Genomic DNA, 21,741 nt, shown 5'->3' on the forward strand with positions numbered 1-21,741 from the left:
CAAGTGTCAGCTTTCCTGGCTGATTAGTTTCTGAGAAGAAGATTTTTAAAGATTAACTGTGTATATTCCTATGTAAAACGTCGATCTCCCATTGTGGCCCAAACCTACCCCCGGGGGTCATGATTTTCACAAATTTGAATCTTCACTACATAAGGATGCATCCACACAAGTGTCAGCTTTCCTGGCCAATTAGTTTCTGAGAAGAAGATTTTTAAAGATTTACTTTTTATATTCATATGTTAAACTTCGACCCTCCATTGTGGCCCCACCCTATCCCCAGGGGTCATGATTTTCACATCTTTGAATCTACACTACCTGAGGATGCTTCCACACAAGTTTCAGCTTTCCTGGCCGATTAATTTCTGAGAAGAGGATTTCTAAAGATTTACTCTATATATTCATTTGTTAAACTTCGACCCCCCATTGTGGCCCCATTCTCAGGTGAGATAAAAAGGTTAAGTTTACAATTCAATAAGTTGGTTTCTGGAAGAACAGATTTTGAAAATTTTCGTAATAGATATTGACAATTTTTTTACTTTTTAAAGCGCTAAGCATAGCTCAGCCCTTTATTGTCGTTAGACTTCAACTTCCGGTGCATCGAATAACCGCCCCCTCTAAGCAAAAGTATACATCATTTAAACTGGTTAGGGAACCAGTTTCAGGGGTTTATGCACATAACTGCACGGGCTATTGTGAATCTAATTTACGGGTTATTGTGAAATTAATGTACGGGGCTTACATACATCATTGCAGGGACTGTCATGCAGTGATGAGGAAATATAGTGCGTATACAGAAGCTGAAATGCTATATACATATATCTGTTATATACATACAGAAGCTGGGTTAGCGCTTTTCAGTACTATCAGTACTTTGATTTAATCTTTAGCTTTTAAGATCTGTGTACAAACATAAAATTGTTAGCAGATCTCTGTATCTTGCTTACATTTCGAAGCAAACACTCAAAAATGGTTAGTAAATAGAAATTGTTAACAATTAAACACAAGAAACATGCACTACATGTATAACAAATAAAGAACACAATTTATTTTTTCGAAATGAATCATATATATACATGTATATACCTACATATTTCCGTAAGCGATATCAAACTCTATTTAAACTGAATCAAGTAGAGAAAATGCCGAGCATCTCAACAAAAACCTATTGCATTAATCTACCATTGCGCAAAAAATAATGCCGAATTACCGATAGAATGAATTGTATTTCAGTACTCCTACATCAGATTTTGCTTAATTTGCGCAGGTAAACAGTTAACGTAACTGTTTGATTTACCGAAGTCTCTGTTTGATTTGATACGTAAAAATCACGAAATACAGACGACAGTTTCCAGGTTACAAAGCATAAATAATGAAAACGAAACGAAAATCAGAACAAGCTAACATCAACGTCATGTGTGAAAACTGTCAACGCTTTGAAATATTTAGCCTCAATTTACTTCACAAAATCGGCACCAATATATTTTTCATGTTTCAAAAATTTCCCTTCATACGCGAACTGTTGCACAACAAGCAAATTCATCATAGTCAGATCGACCCTTTTTCGTATAATGTCATGGCTGCTTTAAACAAAGAACCTCGTTTTAGAAGTATGGAATACGAGTCTTGGTAAAATGGGTAAGCAAAACCGGGCCGTGGCAAAATAAAAGCCGGGGCAGATCGGCAATCGTCAATTCTAAATACGCATTATTTTGCAGCAATATTTACAGCAAATACAAATATACTGGTCCATCAAATATCCTAAAATTTTAATGAGATTGGCAGATTAATAACTGCTTATCTTTTGTTTTGTCCAGGCCAAGTCTTGTCTACCCATTTTACCGGATGCCGAATCCGAGGCTATTAAACTGATTGAAACACGCCTTTCCTTTATTATTATTTTCGTAATAACTCAGATTTGAAACAGAATTAGACCTTAATTTTTGCAATTTATATTTTCCTTCCCATAAGGATAATTTATGCTAAACTACGTTGAATTGGAATCAGTAGTTCTTGAGAAGAAGATTTTTAAAAATGCACCCCCCTTTTTCTACAGTTTCAAGGTTTTCTCCGCTTTGAATACAGATCGGACTTTTATTTCTGCAATTTATATTCGCCCTCCCATAAGGATGCTTTGTGCCAAATTTGGTTGAAATTGGATAAGCGGTTTTAGAGAAGAAGTTCAAAATGTAAAAAGTTTACAGACGGACAGACAGACGGACGGACAGACGGACGGACGGACGGACAGACGGACGACGGACAAAAAGTGATCAGAATATCTCACTTGAGCTTTCAGCTCAGGTGAGCTAACAAAAGGAAGAATGGACAATTGCTATCGGGTCCTAGTTCCTTGTGGCTTCGCAAGGAATTAATCAAAGCAACTTACATCTAAAAATGTAAAAAACAAAATAACACAATGTAACAAACAAATAAACAAAAATAAATGAGTATAGGTAAAAAGGAAAGGAAATATTGCCCCCCCCCCCTTTAATAATGATGTAACTGCATAAATTAGAGAAACCTGTTCATGTATATGATATTCTTTTGCAGCTTATGGTCCACCTGTTTTGCAAACTACAGTTCAAGATCCTTTTTATTCCATTATCATCGTTGTTATATTGTTTTCAGCCAGTGCTCTTACTAACTTCATGTACGTTACTTATTAGTACTCGAATTATTTTTCACTCGATCGTGATCGTATTTACTTGTAACATTTGAAAATACGTCATGTCAGTTTACTAAACTTTCAGATCCAGACAGGTACTTGCAAGATGCCGCAATCGAGAAGAAATGGTAGACGAATCTGTCGAAAACCCGAACACTATTGTGAACAGTATTTATATTCAAGAAAACGGACTTTCTGCTTACCAAGAAATCGAGCATGCTGACCAAAGAGTAAACTATAATGTATATACTTCATTAGCATAGAACCCGAATGAAAACTACGTTTTTTCAAAGATATATGTTATGTGAAAATTCGAATCATTTGTTAGAAAGACGAACTATTTTTTTTTTAAATGTTTTACCCTTACCCTTGACACGGCCAAATGAACATATTGGTATACTGGGATCTGTTAAAATGTTGAAAAAGAAACAGCATCCCATTTTTTAAAGCATTTGAATGCTATATTCGCCTTTTGTTTTTGTAATATATTTTGTGTGATATTTTTGTGTTCTTTTTCATTTGTTTATTGCTTTTGCTTAATGTTTGTTTTTGTTTGTTTGTTTTTTTATTTTTTCAGGGGTTTCACATAAACGTTACGTCTATTTCTTGTTGATTAAATGTTTTCATTTATAAATAATGTAAAAATGTTTTGAATGCCTTGTTTAATACAAGACTCTCATTTAATCAGTCTTAACATGAGTTGTAGTTTAAGCTTATCTCCTACCAAAAAAAGGAATTACAGTAATCCTTGAAGTCATTTTGACGCAACTGAAGCTCCAAATTTTTGAAATTTATTTTTCTATTTTTAAGGTTTAGATTTATGAGTGTCGTTGATGCTTTCTAACATTTCAAAGCTCAGGTTTTGTTATTGTTTACATATGTGTTCTATCGGTTAAATGATATGTTGATGGTATTATTCTATGGTATACTGATATTCAGTTGAATGGGAGAAAAATAAAGTAGTCTAGACGAAACATCTCTTAAATTGCTTTTTACTCTGATATATCTACAGACAACACAAAATGTGAAACTCGAATAACCAAAACAATGTTTGTTGCAGATTGTTTTCTGAGAAAAAAGTTAGATAATTAAATAGCTGAAAAAAATTATTAAGCGAAAGTGATACGGAGCGGAAATAACCCTGTATACAGTTTGTCTTTTTTTTATTCGTTGAAATGAAATATTGGTTTTTCATATTAAAGTGCTTGAATTTTCTTATTGACTTATTGCTATTCATTCCTTTTTCAGTTAAGACAGATGGATAAAGCATTTGAGTTTGATATGTTGATTGATCGAAATACTGTGAAATCATTAGAGTTCGTGGTGGCTCAATTTTCGTGGAATTTGTGGATACCCTTCACCCACGAATTAACATCCTCCACGAATTAATAAATTAGGGTATTAAGACATATTTCCTTTGCAGATTGAACAGAATACACGAAAATACGTTTCCACGAACCTGTAAAATTTAAGCAATCCACGAAAATTGGCCCCCATGAAATGTAATGGTTCCACAGTAGCAGGTAATCGATGTAACACAAAGTAAAAGCAATGCATAATACCAGTCTCGTTCCAATATATTGTGAATAGAGTGTAATTTAATATGGCTTTAAGAGGATGTGGATAGTCATGATCATTTATTTTTAGAAAATATTTATCCCCTGAAGACGAAGAGCTCCTTTTAAAAATATAAGTAATTATTCATAATTTTAAACCTTAAAATTTGTAGAATGTTCCTTTACTATGTAACACATTGTGCGTCTATTAATGATATTAAATTATTTAAGGTTGATATGACGGTTTGATTTGCTGATCATCCAGCCTTCTAATGATCTACGTTACAACGGTTTGTTATTTTTAACACGGTGTGTTGTCATTGCCTTCAATGTTTTATCTTGCCAAAGCATATACTGAACATGCACCCCTCCTGGTTATATTCTTTTGTACATATAAGATCAACAGGACTGTAATTAATATTTGTTTGCTTTTTGTTTAAAGTGTACCAAATTATGACAATACTCTTGAGTCATCGCATTTTACAGTTCCGCAAGACAAACGTTTGCTGTAAGTGTAGTAATTCCAAGACTAATTCGCTTCTGCATATGCATACAATATAAAGATAAAACTTGTTCTTTTATTATAGGTCCTTCAGATATTTACTTCCCATGCTACTCCACTTTTGAAAGTTAAAGGATCACAGATATACGAACAGTTTCCGTGTTGCAGTGAAAAAATATTATATAACCATTAGTGGCTAACATGTAACTACAAAAAAAAATCAAAGTACTGAAAGTACTGATACGAGTTGATGGTATTGAATAACCCCCTTGTTTCAAATGAACAAGACTTTCAAATCCATATAAAGAATGCTGTCAAGTAAAGTATTATAAGGTTAATAGATAGGACCCTTTAAAAGATAATAGTGCAACAGGATTATAAATCAGATTTATGGAGTTATTCTATTTTTAAATTCATTTCTATACTGTTGTATCACATTTGTATGTTGGCAGTTGATCCCAATAGTTAATGAAAAGGAAAAAAAACAAACAAATAGACTTATTTGTAGATTCAAAGTAACTGGTTTATTAACAATAAAAAAAATGTAGCACCAATATTGACATCAGTGGACATAAAATTATAGTTCCTGATTATCAATTTTTATGAAAGTTGTTAAAAAATGACTATACATTTTCAGTTAGAAACAAATAAAAACTTTCAAATTTAAGATGATATTTTTAAGTAAAATACCAACAATTTTAACAAAAAAATCCTAAAATGTTTAATAGTTCTAGTTTAACACAATTGCAAGTAAAAGCAAAAGCAGAATAAGAAGTAGAGATCTATTGTATACAATCACTAACAGTAATTTTTCATCATATATGCATAAACAATTTCAAAAGAACAACAGATATTTATATCGAATATTGAAAAAGAATCAGTGCTATCAAAACTACTAATTACGTGCACTCTGCGTCCAATGAGTGCTGCATTCTACCATCAGTTTGTGTAAAGAGAAATTTAACTATCCTAGAAGAAAAACAAGAAATAATACATCTATCTCAGTTGTTCATCTCAACTAAAAAAAAAATTCTAATGATGCATGCAAGTATACAAATGCATATATCCAAATCCAATAATGAACCCAAAATGGGATCAGACAGGCTTTATTACAATAAGGGTGTAAACTGGCTATATTTTCAAAAGTAAACAAGGTAAACAAAAATTTCAAAAATGAAATATTTGTGATTGTCATGTACAAGCATTAATTAACTTTAGAAAGTATCGCACAAGATATTTGTGCACAATGAGACCTGCAAAGGATATAAAAATGGCATATCAAAAACTGTATAGTTACCCAGTTATAATATAAAAAATAATGAAATAGTATCTATGCTTTGAAATATTACATTTGCTTCTGCTCGGACATGTATTCAGCCATCAGTTCAAACAAAAAAGTTAAATGTAACTGTTCTAAAAGGAAACATAAAAAATTTGTACATCTATCTACAGGAAAACAAATTATGTCAAGAATCCAAACATACATTGGTAAAACAATGAAAATGATGCAAGCATGTAAACAAGTGCATTAAATTACCAGTAAATGCAGCAATGAACCTTAAAATAATAAAAAGGTATCCATGCTTTCAAACATTACATTTACTTCTGCTCATATATTCAACTATCAGTTGAAACAACAGTAGATTGAACTACTCAAAAAGAAAACAATAAAAAAAAAGGAGAACATTTATCCACAGAAACAAATACATGTAATGTCAAGACTAGAGTTCAGCACACAAAGGTAAAAATTAAAATAATGCAAACATGTAAAAAGTGAGTGCATTAAATAACCAGTTAATGCATTAATAAACTTAAAATCATATCAGAAAGGGTTGATTAAATACAATTAAAACTGGTTATATGTCATCACAATTCATGTTTTGTAGATTTTAGTGTTTAGAAAAAATTGAATAGTTCACAAGTAGAATATCATAAAATGTAAATGTACCATTGACATTCATTATTTAACTTCAGCAAAGAACATAAAAAGGTGTTAATGTGAAAAATAGGAAAATGGCTGATTGAAAAGAATATTGCAACCAAGATTACAAATTTACAAAACTGAAATCCAACAATTTTTTTTAAAAGAATATTTAAGTTTCTAGTTGAACACAATATGGTCATCCTGAGAACACTTTATCAATCCCTCAGTTCAAAATAATCTTGTTTTGAAGAACTGAACTTGAATCATTTACTACCAACAATTAATAGTGTCAAACAACATTATCATAAATTTATGAATTTGTTATTGACTCTACAGAGCTATCCTTAACCTGTAGTCTGCAGGAGAATGGTAGTTTTTGTTGCAACGTATTCTCCACTTCTTCATCGGTACATTCCAGGAATTCAACAAGAATGTCCAAAGCAATTGTGAAAGTTTGGAAATCTTCTCCAATTGTAAAGAGTACTGTGAAGCAGTTGTCACCAACCTCATACCCAACAACAGTCCCTTCCAAACTTGAGCTTGGTGGTTCTTTTTCCTAAATATAGAAATATGAAAAAAATTGGACAAATATTTTCACATTCTATTATTGAATTTTGTGATCGACAGTTAGAGTGTAAAATATTATTTATATTCTTCATGCTGTATTAATACATGATACAGGCATTAGAAATATAATTTCATACAGTAAAGTTTTATTGCATTTGTCATTACCTACATCAGATTATGCGATTTTTTAAGAGTAGAATTTATAATATTTTAACAGTTCATACCTGAATGGTTGTCTTTGATGTTGTTGACACAGAGACTTCATCATTGAAACTTGTTACGACTACATCAGTAAAACTCAGAAATTTTCCAACTGCTGCTGAATCGGATAGATTTCTCCACAGCGACACCTTTACACAATCCGTTTCATCTTTTAAAGTTACAGATTTCACTTGGACATCATTTCCTTTGACTTTCACAGTTTTAATCATATCTTCCTGAAATAATGGAGACATATCAATGTCACACTAAATTTTCCCCTCTGTTATATATTTAAGATCAATTACAATTTTTAAAATCTTTCTGTAACACATGCATTTTCTATTATATCATATCCAAATTTACAAAAAAAGAAATAGACTTACTGAAACAACTCGACCCAGAATGGAGACCAGGGTTTTTACTGGACTGGTCTTTGCCTTTTTGATAGGAATTGTCACTGCTGGTGGCGGATTGGCGATTAATTCCGCCCTGTCCAGCAGTTCTTGTCCAACTTCCAAGTTGGAAGTCTTCATGACTTTAGAATTTTTTGTTATGATTATTGACTCTGATGGCTCTCTTTTTAAGATGTAATTCATAAGAATTACTGAGTTTCCCTTCTGCAAAGTTTTTTCTTTTGTCCTGTCATACAGGATGCACTTGATGGCTCCAGTGCTGTCAGCAACTCCAATGACTCCTTTTTTTCTCCTCCATCAACCTGATAATGCATAGCTCCACTCACTCCACCAACTCTTGCTTTCAAAGGCAGTGTGTAGGGCTTATTGCTTTTGGAATTTTTCAGCTTTGCTATGTTAAGCATCTAAAAAGAAGTAAGTGAAGTTAATGAATACAAGGAGTAATTTTTACATACTAATAAAAGAAACATTTTCATGAGAAAAACATAAATATCAGTAAAAATTTCATATGAAAGTTACTGTAATTTAATATTCAGTCTTCTGCAAGTGTTCTATTAATATCAATGGGGAATTAAAACACACTTTTTGAATGGCCAAGTTGACTTGAGTTCATATCAAACTGACTATTCAAGTGAGACATATATTGGTTTATGGTCAGAGTAATATGACTCTAGCGTACCCCAAAAATTAATCTGAATAGGTAGGATGTTTGTGTAAATATGGTCTAAAGTGGAATCATAGTCTGCGGTGCTGCCAGTCTGCAAATATCGTAAATTAAATTCTTTCAACATATATTTGGCAAATGTATCTGATTTTGAGTTATCAACATTGAAATCACCAGCTAATACAATGGCATTTGGATTACTTGCATGAATCTTTATGATGTTTCTTAATGATTTTTTCACCTCATTGCTTTTCTCTTGTGGAGGAATATACAGAAAAATCAATGAAACTAGTTCTCCAACAGCAATATTTACTGACAAAACCTGTATTCTCCAAAAACTACTTTTTTTAACATTTCTTACTTTAGACAAAATGGTATCTTTAAGATAAACAGCCAAACCATAAGAAGGTCTGTTTCCATCTGTGTTTGGAAAATCATTTCTATGCAATGTAAAATCTTGAATCTCAAGTGAATTATCATCATCACCAGCCATGAGGCGAGTCTCAGAAATAAAAATAATATCTGATGGAAGAATACTTGTATCTTCTCTTAAGTCAAGAATGTGAAGACGAAGTGATCTTGCATTGAAGAATGAGACAATAGATCCTTGTGACAAATTATCCTGTAAATTTCTGACACACAGTTGAAGCATACATTCTTGCCTTAGCCTATCCATTTCCTCTTGCACATACGTTGACACAGAAATTTTATTTTCATTCAAATGCAAAATATGCAAGTTTTTCAGACATACAACTCTACTGAATCCAACATAATGCATATGCTCATTTTTTCTTGTGCCCAAGTGAACAACTGCATCTGTGAGCGTGGATCCTTGGGATTTGTGAATGGTTTTTGCAGCACTCAGTTGTAAAGGGAATTGTTTCCTTTTAACCTGATATGTTCCATTCATGTGGATTTTAAATATTCTGGTTATTTCCAAAATTGGCGTCCATGTTTTACTTATATCAGGTTTGAACAATCTTGCTAATTTTGTCCTCATTGCTTTCCCAATTTCTTTTTCAGTAAATTCAACCCAGATGATGCTACATCTGTTAGATCCCTCTACTCTAAAATCAAAATGCTTCACTATGCAAGAAGCTCCATTTGTTATACCATCCTGAACGTCTACATTGTTTGTTATTTCAGCTGGAATGTTTAGAACTAGTTTAAGTTTGGTTGACAATCCCATGGTTTTAGAATTTTCAACTGGGATTCGATCCAGAACTCTAGATTGTATTTTTGAATCTGAAGTGCCAATTACCCAGTCAATAGCCTGAATTTCAATTTTCATATTCACTTGTGCAATATCATACACCCTTGTGTTGTACATTTCTACTTCTTTTCTTGTTGTGTACAAATGTGGTATATCAGAAAGCTCAGCATCATCTTCTGTTACATGCATTTTAAAAACATTAATATCATCTGCATTGTGCTTTCCTTCTCGTAGTCTGTTCAACAATTCTGCAAAATCCTTGTCATCCTTTTGTCGCATTATTTTTGTTAGTTCATACATGTGAAAATTGTCCTTCCACAGATTAGCACCCAATGGACCATAATCTCGCTCAGATTGGGAAAATATCCATTTATCCATGACTGGTTTCAGTTGGTATAAATCTCCTACTGTAATCACACTCACACCCCCAAAGGGTTTTGGACAGCCCCTTATTTCTTGCAGCCTCAAATTTACAAAATTGAACATGTTTTGGCCTACCATGGATATTTCATCTATAATAAGAACTTTTAAATGCATATATTTTGTTCTAAGAGTATTCAACTGCTGCATGTCAAGTGGCTTATAAGCAAATCCTTGTCCAACAGGAATACAGAATGATGAATGTATGGTAGCACCATTTATATTGTGAGCCGCTTTCCCAGTTGGTGCACATAACAAAACATGAAATGTGTCTGGGGATTCATTTAACTGGTGTGAATAAAATTTCAGCAACCCTTGATATAGAGCCCTAGTAACAACACTTTTTCCAACACCAGCTCCCCCTGTCAGAAAAACATACAATGGACTTATCCTTGTTTTTAACCAATGCATTACATGGTTGAAAAACTCTTTTTGTTGTTCATTTAAACTTCTCACCATTTTCCTATATGAATAATCATCCATTTCTCCAAGCTGAGATATGTCTTCTTCCAGTTGTTTTCGAACAATCCCAATGTCAAGCCCAATATCATACTCTGGTGCATGTTTTCCTGGATCAAAACAACCATACTTCTCTGATAATGTATTTCCTTCCTCTTTGTCGATCTCATCTTGATGTTCACAACCAGGAGCAATATACTCAGAGCATGCATTATCATCCATGCAGTGTAACATTTGCTCTACATCATTTATATTGATTTCTCTTTTTTGGTATTCCTTTAGTTTTTTTTCAACTTGCAATCTGCAAGACTGGAAACTTTCCTCAAAGGATGCAAAAGTTTTAATCAGATCTTTTTCCTCATTACGCCATGGAATGAACAGCATAAGATGTTCACGATAATATTTTTCTGAATCCGTTTCTTTATCAAAATGAACCCATCTGAGAACACATGGTTTTTTCCTTTTAATAACTTCTACACCATTTTTGTACACATAACTTTGGGCTAGCTCTTCCACTTCCAATGGAGCATAATGATAGTCCTCTGACATATCTTCTTCATATTCATTTTCTGGTAAAAATTCTTCGTCCAATGCTTTTTTCGTCTTTGCAGTTTTATACTTTACAGAGAACTGTGATACAAAGTCTGCTAGACACAATCCTTCTATTATTTTGGGTCTTTGCTGGTATAAAGTCAAAATATTGCCTGATTCAATGTCAGTGCTGTCATCTTTCAAATCTTCCAAAACATGTCTTGGCTTCAATAATACTACACGTTCCTCAGGTGGTGAAGTATTTATAAAGGTTATACACCTTGAAGAGTGGCGCAAAGGCATTTGAAGAACAATATAAACTGCTTCCTGAGCCCCAATTTCAACATGAGTTAAAAATTTGTTTCCTATTTTGCGAACCTGTTGACGAATATCAGATTCATTCCTTCGAGCCTCTTCACATGCATGGCGAAGCAAATTTGACATTCCCCTTTGTCCCTTTGATATATATGAAACAATATATGTTGCACAAGCATATGGATCCAAAATAAATTGGATGTCCAAGTTTGCTTGCCAGCTTTCAAGTAATATGGGATTGTATGCATTTACTCGACTATCTTTTGGGCTCCTTTTCAAAAATACTCTGTCTTGTCTCAGAGATGATCGAATAGCATGAATGTAAGTCTCTATTTCTACATTCAATACTGACAAATATTGTTCAAATGTTAAATCACTTCCTTTAAATGCATCAGAATTCAGATATGCACAGATATCATTGAAGGTGACAGAAGCAGCAGCAAAATTTTCATCATCATCATCTAAGATGAAAGGATAATAGTGTATGGCATTGGTGGAATAGGAAAATTGAACCTACATATTGGTTTGTTTTTTTTCATACATGTTTTTGCATGCCTATGTGTCTGATAGTTCACAAGTGAACTGTCTGCTCCATCTTTGTTACATGTGACATACTTGTTGATGAAATCTTCTATTTCTTTCTTTTCGTGAGTTACCATGTATGGAGCATCTTTAATCCAAAGAAGCATATGGACATGAGGGGAACCTCTCTGCTGAAATTCTATTCTGTAGAAGAAGTCCTGAATTTGGCCAACAGGATGTATCTCATTACACAAAACATCCGAGAAAAACTTGCTAAATCTGTAATCAAAATATCTTGCACATGTTACAGGATCGGCCTTAATTAATTTACTTTTATGCTCCCAGCTCATGTTCAAGATCTCATCATCTGTATATGATACATTTTCAATCAGCTCACCTAAAGTTTTCAGTAAAGGTGCCCATTTTGTTTCAGCAGCTGAAAATGAGCAAAACCATGTTGGTAATCCTAATTGATTTATCATGGCAAAAATGTCTTTTTTTGCCTTTTCCCAGTAAGGAGGAGATCCCCGTAATGTTCGCAAGACTTGATATCCTTCATTTAATTTTACAATTGACTGAGCAGTTTGTGAGTCAAGAATCTGTGCTGCTGTATACTTTTTACCTTTCATTTTGCATTTACGGATTGCCAGCATGACCTTGTCTTGAATTTGTTTAATTTGCAATTTTTTCAACTTGTAAAACAAATTTGGTATACATGTTGCACATCGCCTATCAATATTTCTCAATTCCCATTTACATATAGTGCTATAATGTAGAGGAACAAGTCTTGAAGCATTGTCTGGTCTTGATTGTCCACAATAAATGGCAGGGAATGCAAGAAATTCTGAATATTTATCTTGGAATATGCTTAGGGGGGTATTGTTTTCTCCAGGTGCCACACTCAAAATTTGATTAAACTCTCGAAAATCTATGCTTTGTAGCATGGTATCTGTATTTCCAGAAGGTCTGTCTTCAAGATTTGTATCTTCAGTCCATGAATCAATCAAGCAATCACTACCTGATTTAGACATTAAAATTTCCTCAGAATCTTCATCACTTTCATTTTCTTGGTTTTGAAATTCCCATTCCTGATCAATTTCTATTCCTTCACTTTGAAACAATGCACTGTTTTGCATTAACCATTTTGCTGCGGCTTTTACTTTGTTGGGACGAATTCTTTCAAATGCAACAGAATGCTTAAAATTTAGACTACGTTTGAATTTCAATGGTATGGTTTCATTTTGACTGAGAACTCTTGGAAGTTTCTTTACGGTTGTTGTAACATCAGCCGGAACGTTAACTACATTTCCAGTTATACTTAGTTGTCCACCCCTTGGCTTTTCCCGCAATTGCATAAATGGAATTCTTGGTGCACAGAGACGTTCTTCTAATTGTGTTAAATCAAGCTCTGAAGGTTTGACAGGAAATTTTAAACCGTTCATTGATGAGCATGTAGGAATTTTCTTTTCCTTTAAATGTCTATAACATGTGTGGCATAATGTATCATCTGAATTCAAGGAACAATACATTAGAAACTCCTCTGATATACCGGTAGCCTTTTTAACAGAGTGTTTAAACCATGTTTGTGTGCAACTTTTACATACAAATGAGGGACCGGTGCTGACAGAGCTGTGAAAGTTCTCAATTACATTTCAATGTCCAGTATTATCATCCACGAACTTTGAAACATTTGAACAAGCAGGGCAATGGTCAATATTTGATAAACATAATCTATCTTTTATGCGCAAAAAAGAATTTTTACCCATGCAAGATGTTTTAATTTGATGCAAGTCAAAAGTACAACTTCCATCAACATGAAATATTCTTCGCAATAGAATTTGAAGCTGTAGAAAACTCTGAACTGTGAGTAGTACTGCTGAACCATTTGGGCATGGGTTTCCAAACTTGTCACGAGCATGAGGATCAAATACATGGAAATCAGAATTTGAATAGAATATTGCAACAGCACTTTCTTTACAAACTAAAATCCCAGAACATGAACCATCTGCAAGACAACAGTTCAAAGCTGCTGGCAGAGAATAAAATGGGGTATTATCTTGGAATGAACTGCTCATGTCCCCAGAAAATGTAGTCTGAATGGTCAATTTCAAAAGTTTATCAGAAAAACATATACCCTTCGGGAGATCACTCGGATGTAAATAAGGAAATAAACATTTGCGACGTGTGTGTTTGTAAAGCTCATCACCCTTATAAAGCAAAAAATGGAGATCATCTGAATCCCATTTTTTAACTTCTTTTCCGGGCAAACTTTTGAATGCTATACTTGCTAGTGCATTGGCAACACACTGCCTGCCTCTACTTAATTCTGAAAAATCCTCTGATCCTTGATGCATCATAGCTGCAACACATTGAATGTCTAATATTTCATTAGACTTGCTCATTTTGCTCTCATAATTACTGCTTACACAAGTGTGTGCATGTCTTTTATTGCCAACATTTTCTTCGGTATTATTACTGCCACTCCCTCTTTTTCTCCTATTTCTCAAAGTATACTTATCCGAATTTTCCATTTTTTTTCCTTAGAATCTTATGGGGCCAATTCTTTCTTTTATTTTATATCAAAATGGAAAACCCATATCAAGGGGAAATTTTTAGCATTAACCAATAAATATTAGCTCTTTAAAAATAAATGAATATTTAACCACTTTTTAGCTCACCTGAGCTGAAAGCTCAAGTGAGCTATTCTGATCACATTTTGTCCGTCGTCCGTCTGTCCGTCTGTCCGTCTGTCTGTCTGTCCGTCTGTAAACTTTTTACATTTTGAACTTCTTCTCTAAAACCGCTTATCCAATTTCAACCAAATTTTGCACAAAGCATCCTTAAGTGCGGGCGAATATAAATTGCAAAAATAAAAGTCCAATCTGTATTCAAAGCGGAGAAAACCTTGAAACTGTAGAAAAAGGGGGGTGCATTTTTAAAAATCTTCTTCTCAAGAACTACTGATTCCAATTCCACGTAGTTTAGCATAAATTATCCTTATGGGAAGGAAAATATAAATTGCAAAAATTAAGTGCTAATTCTGTTTCAAATCTGAGTTATTACGAAAATAATAATAAAGGAAATGCGTGTTTCAATCAGTTTAATAGCTTCGGGTTCGGCATCCGGTAATCCGGCATCCGGTAAAATGGGTAGGCAAGACTTGGTATGGGCAAAACAAAGATTGGCAGTTATTAATCTGCCAATCTCATTAAAATTTCAGGATATTTGATGGACTAGTATATTTGTATTCGCTGTAAATATTGCTGCAAAATAATGCGTATTTGGAATTGACAATTGTCGATCTGCCTTGGCTTTTATTTTGCCACGGCCCGGGTTTGCATACCCATTTTACCTAGACTCGTATTCCATACTTTCGAAAACGGGGTTCTTTGTTTAAAGCAGCCATGACATTATACGAAAAAGGGTCGATCTGACTATGATGAATTGCTTGTTGTGCAACAGTTCGCGTATGAAGGGAAATTTTTGAAACATGCAAAATATATTGTTGCCAATTTTGTGAAGTAAATTGAGGCTAAATATTTCAATGCGTTGACAGTTTTCACACATGACGTTGGTGTTAGCTTGTTCCGATTTTCGTTTCGTTTTCATTTTTCTGCTTGTACCCTGGGGATTATCGTCTGTATTCTTTCGTGATTTTTACGTATCAAATCAAACAGAGACTTTGGTAAATCAAACAGTCAACTGTTTACCTGCGCAAATTAAGCAAAATCTGATGTATCAAAAAATAATGTAATACAATTCATTCTATCGGTAATTCGATCGGCATTATCTTTTGCGTAATGGTAGATTAATGCAATAGCTTATTCAGTTTAAATAAAGTTTGACATTGCTGACGGAAATGTGTAGGTATATACATGCATATATATGATTCATTTCGAAAAAATAAATTGTGTTCTTTATTTGTTATAGTGAATGTTTCTTGTGTTTAATTGTTTTCAATTTCTATTTACTAACCATATTTGAGTGTTAAGCTTCAAATTATAAGCAAGATACAGAGATTTGCTCACAATTCTATGTTTGTACACAGATTTTAAAAACTAAAGATTAAAAAAGTAACAAATTTGTCAATATTTATTAAGAAAATTTTCAAAGTATGTTCGTTCAGAAACTAACTTTAACATCTTATTGTATTGTAAACTTAACATTTTTCGTCATTATTACTCCTACTGTACATGTGATCCTTCACTGTGTTTGTGTACATTTGTATAAACTGATTTTGAACCTCAAATACCAGTGAACTGGTCTTGAGTGAATAAAAGAATATAAAATCTTAGGCCATTCTTTTTTTTCCAGTTTAAATGCTGAATAGGAAATACCAAGTTCATAACTGAATGTAATAAACTCATGTGAACAAAATATGAATCAAACCTAGGCGAACTGTGAGCTCTGTATCTTGCTTATAATTCTACAATTGACGCTGAAATTTTGGTTGAACATTAGAAAATCTCTATGAATTAGAGTATGTTAAATACTTGTACAAACAAAATAAAAGAATGATACTGTGAAATCATTAGATTTCATGGTGGCTCATTTTTCGTGGAATTCGTGGGTACCTCTCATCCACGAAATAACATCCTTCACGAATTGATGAATTAGGGTAATAAAGTCATATTCCCTTTTGTAGATATATATGAATACACGAAATTACGTCCCCACGAACCTGTAAAATTTAAGTCATCCACGAAAATTGGCCCCCACGAAATTTAATGATTCCACAGTATTCTGTATATATCTACTCTCTGGGGCCCTCTCTTTATACAATAAATAATGTGAAATCTACATCAATTTTGATAGTTTTTCAGACACGAGTATATAAAAACGACATCTTAAAAACAGTTTCCATTTTTCTGACACATTTCTGTTGCGGGGATAAAGTAATTATCGCTATTCCTAAGAATATCACAGCGGAAAATTATCCTGGTTTGTACGCGAAGTAAATAACAGTAATTTAATTGTAATGGAGAAGACAACTAAAATTTTTGAATGTTTTTAATTTGAGCACATTGAGGTACAATTTTCTTCTTCACATCTATACATGTAGGGTTTTTAAAATAAAAAACAATTACTATTATTTTTTTTTAATACAATAACTAGTAAGTACTGAGTAGTTGATGAAAAAAATGTACCTATATGCACTCATATATTTTGATCGCTTTACAAAGTGGGGGGGGGGGGCAGAACGAAAATATAGGGATTTGGAAGTTAACAACTTAACAGTATACCTCTACCAAATGTTTAGTTTTATATCTTGCGTAGAATTTTCTTATGCTGGTAAAAAATAGTATTTCATGAAGGTACAATGTCAAAGATTACATGTATACAAAAATAAGTGTAAAATTCGAATACTTTACAATATTTATTTTTTGTTTTTCTACCGAGGTACCATATGGCACAATATCTTTTGAACGCCCATTGTTGCTCAGGTGAGCGATGTGGCCCCATGGGCCTCTTGTTTATTTCAAAATCTTTCATATTCATATACACTGAATGTATTTTAAGTGTTAATTTGAAATTTGTCTCCTTGATTTTTATTTATACATTCATATGCCACTCCTGAAATTCAACTCCTTGATTTGAAAGATTTACAGTTATATGCAAAGTAAATATTTCATTTTCTTGATTTTTTTTCAACACTTGAAACTCATCTTCTTGATTTTCATTCATATACAATTGTCTTATATGCCACTCTTGAAAAATCAACTCCTCGACTTCCAGTTATGTGCAGCATAAAAACTCAATTTCTTGATTTTTTTTCCAACACTTGAAACACATCTCCTTGATTTTCATTCATATACAATTGTCTTATATGCCACTCTTGAAAATTCATCTCCTCGACTTCCAGTTATGTGCAGCATAAAAACTCAATTTCTTGATTTTTTTCAACACTTGAAATTCCACTCCTTTATTTTCATTTATTAGTATCGATATATAATGATGTTTGCCACTCTTGAATTTCAACTCCTGGACTTTTAGTTATATGCAAAATAAAAATACATCTTCTTGATTTTTTCCAATCTAGATTTGTAACTTGTCTCTATGACATGAAACTCTGAATTATATATATCGAAGTGAATTGAGCATGCTTTATATTTCATTTATACATCATTTGTTTGCATATACTGTATGTACCTAAATATTCTGTAAGGAATTTATCAGACAGGCATCTGCACAGCTGGAGACCCAAGCGGAAACCAACCCTATCTTTGCAATGCTTGATGTGTAATTCAATATCTACAGACTGTAACTACAGATGGTGATACAGCTCTTGCTGTGAATAAGATGTATACAAGAGCAGGGACTATAATCATGGGCTGAACAGCTTCTTCATAATATATACTTATACTTATTCACTTTGATAACTATTGAAAAAATAACTGTTTAAATTCAATATAAACTAAGAAACAGTTAAAAGTCTAACAAGTACGGTACACCTACTGACATTACATGTATATCCCTATGTTTTAAATATGTAAACTCATGATTGCAGTGTTTATTGCTCGATAAAATTGTAAATTGGGAATAAGCTTTCTAAAATTGAACACATTAAACAGTATCACTATCGCTGATAAACATATCCATTCGATCGATAAATACAGGAACTTATATAGGTCTCTGATAATTATTCAAAAATCGCTAGCATCATGACTGACATGAACATGGACGAACCCACGCCACGGCCGAGTACATAAATTGTAAACAAACAATAGGAACGACTTGTCAGGCCTCTCTGAGAAGACACTTCACAAAAAGTGGAATATAAATTTACCTTTTCAACTGGAACTGCTCACTTTAATTCTTTCTCTCGCTGTAGATTCTTCAATTGATAACTTCGACACTGCTGGTCTTCTCCCTCGACACTTTGTTTACAAACACAGACAGCGTGCGCGTATTGATACATACTTCCAACTCTCAAAATTTCCATAATAATTTTTATAAAATCAAAGTGTTTATTTAAACAATATTTGTTTATATGATTTAATCAATGAGTAACAATTATATACATTAATTGATGTATATACTGAGAAAATTTGGATTACATCTAGAGACCTATTTTTTTACATTTCATTTTCCCTTTGAACGATTTACCGCTAACGCGGGAAAACAGCGCAATAAGATGTAGTTTATTTTGGTACCACCAATTACGTCAATCGTGTAAAAATAGTGGTTTGTTGTTTTGTTTAAATATGTTTAATTCTTGGAACAAATTTTGCAGTTTGTTTTTTAAAATGTATTTTCTAATATGTTATTTATATTTTAAACAAATATTCTGAGAAATATTTCACTTTTGACGCTACATTTTCATAACACTACTTTCTTTCGCGGACTGATAATATTTTTTTAATTAATCATTACCAATTATTTAAATAAGTAGGCTTTCATGGATAATAAAAACCCAAGTATTTATTCATATTTTATCCAAGTTTCAAAAATACCCCCAAAATTTGATCTTATATGTATACAATATATTCATATCGAAAATGTGCTTCGACTCGATACATGGGGAACCCCTTAGCACTGACATAACTGAGTTGATTCCATCAACTCGTAAAAAGAAAATTGAAGCCTATTAAATACTCGTCAGTGTGCAGTGTGTAAGTCTTTTATAAAGTTGTTCTAAATATAGTGAGGCGATGAACTTTGCTCTTTTTTAAAAACCAATATTTGTTTGAAAATGATGCTATTAATATCTGAATTATTAACAAACTGTAAAACGTGATGACTCTATGTATTTTCAAAGAGAATTAAATCTGTTTAATGATGGAAAAATACAGTTCCTCATCACGCGGGGGTGTTAAGGAAGCATATGAGCAATTTAGCGTCTTATTTTGACTGTTATATTCAAAATCGTGGAATAAAATAACTATTTTGAATAAGGTCAAAAACTTAGTATTGTCCTTTAAAATAGATGCCAGTGCAATAAAATCGGGTAGTACATTACTGCCACATTAGTGCATTATCACGTGACAACTATAAATAGCTTACGTATATTCCTTAACATAAAATGAGATAGAACCACACTAATCCGCAGTTTCAAAATAAAATAAACATACCCAAGCGAAAGCAAAACATCTCAGTTTAATCAAAACCGCTGCTAGAATCCTATGTGTTTCCTTATTAAAAAGTTATTCATCCGGTTCTTGTAAAACCTTCCCAACTTTTATATAGTTTGCACGAAAAACGGCAAATTGCATCAAAACAACACACAACATGGGATTTTAGCAGCACTTTTCAATTTAAGCATTGATCAAACTAACGATATATACGGGGTAGTGTTGTTCTAGTCGGATTTTTATATCGTAAACAACGACAGAGGAAAGCCTGGCCGAGAAAAAAAAGCAAATTTTCATACCTTTTAGAGAATGTTTGATAAAACTAACATCTCCCCCAGTATTCTTATGTTCAATTCTCAATAAATCACTCCACAATACTTTATCAGAGTTCTTAGATTAGTTATATTTTGAATATGTTTACAATGCTTTCCGATCAAATTCACACGACATTCAACTTTTAGTCATGACGTCATCAATGTGTAAATCTACGTAATACAAACTAATTTCTGGAAAAAAATTGTCTTCAGTATTTTTTATTTGTTTTTGATCTACGTTTCGTTGCTTAGATATTTAAATATGTACTTAATAATTAAGATTTGTGATTTTACGGAATTACATGTAACTCAGATTCCATATGCTTCCTTAACACCCCCGCGCATATATGAACGAATTTTATTTTGTTTATTTAAACCTGTTTATGATAACTCCGCAGAAACACAAGCAGAATAAAACGTATCCAACCGTCTCCTGTCAAGCGTTAGTTAATCAACCCCCCCCCCCCCAAATTAAGTTAATACATAAAGGTTTATTGCTAATTCATTCATGATATCAAATATTCACATCTTGTGTATTTGTTTGCGATAACACTGCGATTTTAATTTGTAACGTATAGTACTAAACTGTTCGCAAATGACATATGGTGGGGTGCAAGCAGGCTTTTCATAATAATGCAAAATGGAAATAACTTAAAAATGTCAGTAATATGAATATTAAATATAAAATATTTAATACCACTTATATAAATGTATTTACATTACCACAGTAATAGTGTGTGATAACACTACTAATCTATTTTGTGATATATAGTCCAATACATTTTTCAAAGTATTTCAATATTTAATCGTACAAATGATGAAAATAATAGAAATTAAAATTCATTCTTAACTCTGAATATTATGAGATGATGAAATACAAACGGGCTTTATCAAATCTATCATTACTAGAACCCTTTGGGATTAGGTCACTCCCGTCCGTATTTGATGACCGAGTTATACTTGCAGAATAGTCCCTTCTTCCTTAAATAAGTAATAAAGATTGTATCCCTGACTTTATGAACACGTACTATTCCTTGAATAATCCTTTTTAATCATCTTTTATTATTTATAACTGCAGTAAAAGTTCAAATAGAAAACGAAGTTGAAATGTGATTGGACATTATTAAGATGTATACCAAGAAAGTTTATAATTCGTTTTAAGTTAGAACAGTTAACCACAGTCTTTCAAACGACCTAAGTATACGCGTACGTAGATAAAAAAAAAAGGTAAATGACATAAACATGTGTCATTTGTAATGAAACTACAGCGCCTTATAACTTTTGGGAATATTCAATGTAAAATTTATTTTCAATTTGACCATTGCTTTCAATTTTAGCAAAGAAAAAATAGGCAAATCCAATTGCATTAAACTTCCGTAATTTGATTATTATTACATGTATGAACA

At 32.7% G+C, this 21,741-nt stretch overlaps 2 pseudogenes; one reads left to right on the top strand and one right to left on the bottom strand.

Annotated features, from left to right (window-relative positions):
- LOC128174550 (multiple epidermal growth factor-like domains protein 10) overlaps window positions 1-21,741 on the top strand; it is a 151,501-nt pseudogene that overhangs the window by 42,551 nt on the left and 87,209 nt on the right.
- LOC128172596 (uncharacterized) lies at window positions 4,945-19,084 on the bottom strand (annotated as a pseudogene).

Source organism: Crassostrea angulata, chromosome 2 (assembly GCF_025612915.1).
Source record: "Crassostrea angulata isolate pt1a10 chromosome 2, ASM2561291v2, whole genome shotgun sequence".
Lineage (NCBI taxonomy): Eukaryota > Metazoa > Mollusca > Bivalvia > Ostreida > Ostreidae > Magallana > Magallana angulata.